General features: G+C 37.8%; 1 protein-coding gene across 1 annotated transcript in view; it reads right to left on the bottom strand.

The window, feature by feature from the left end:
* The window catches only part of TEPP (testis, prostate and placenta expressed), a 9,364-nt gene that overhangs the window by 3,897 nt on the left and 4,329 nt on the right, over positions 1-1,138 (bottom strand). The gene's annotated exons all lie outside the window — the stretch shown is intronic.

The following is a 1,138-nucleotide window of genomic DNA, read 5'->3' as shown; positions in this document are numbered from 1 at the left end:
AAAAAAATAGCCAGGCATTCTGGCAGGCACCTGTAGTCCCAGCATACTCAGGAGGCTGAGGCATGAGAATCACCTAAACCCCATGAACTGAAGGTTGCTGTGAACTGTGACACCACAGCACTCTACTGAGTGTGGCAAAGTGAGACTCTGTCTCGAAAAAAAAAATCCAGACACTTTAAAGAAAAGGTCAATAACTTTGGATACACAAAAATAAACTTCTAGAGGGGAAAACATAAAAGAAGTCAGAAAACAAATGGGAATTTTTTTTCACTTATTTTATAGATGAGAAGCAATTTCCCTAATATTGAAAGAGCACCTAGAAATTAAAAAAAAAGAAGAGGAAGAAGAAAGAAAAGCCAAAATAGAAAGAAAACAGGTAAACAGCATGCATAAGTAGTTCACATGCAAATGCAAGAAGTATAAATGGTACCTCCTAAATATATGAAAAGATGTTCCTTCCATTTATAAAATGAATGTGTATTCAAACTGCATTCAGATAACAATTTTTGCCTATCAGATTGGAAACAATCCAAAAGTTAATGCAGTTTTTGGAAACATGGGCTTTGATACATTGCCAGAGTGGGGAAGAGATTGATTGGGGCCTATGGAGAGCAACTGGCAATGACTATCAGAACTATAAATATGCACATGTCTGCCTTGTGACATTGCAGTATTACTTCTGGAAGTTATCTCATTTTGCAGTTGCACAAGTGATGATGTGCGTGGAATGTTACCCATTTTATTGTTGTTTGTAATGGGAACTGATTGGCAACAGCTCAAATGTGTGTCGTTAAGGGACCAGATAAATAAATTATACTACATCCTCACTGTGTAGCTATTAAAGATAAAAGATAAATTGAGGAAGTTCTGTATACAAGACCTCCAAGATGCACAAGAGTGTATACCACATACTACCGTTTGTTTGAGAACCTAAAACTTGACTATTGGATGCAGAGAAGAATATACATTCCAGTTACTACCGTAACTAAATCATCAAACTTAGCATTGCAAATAGTGGGATAAGGAGAGGAGGAGCCGCCTGCTGCAGCATTAGGGCAAATGCGACATCACTGTGAAAGATTCTGACCAGCAATGTTTAACCTGGCTAATCAAGCCTCTATACCCAGCTTCTGGTGTA

The sequence above is a fragment of the Otolemur garnettii genome, unplaced genomic scaffold (genome assembly GCF_000181295.1).
Source record: "Otolemur garnettii isolate 467f Iridium unplaced genomic scaffold, OtoGar3 scaffold00058, whole genome shotgun sequence".
Lineage (NCBI taxonomy): Eukaryota > Metazoa > Chordata > Mammalia > Primates > Galagidae > Otolemur > Otolemur garnettii.
This window is presented reverse-complemented; position numbering and strand designations above follow the sequence as displayed.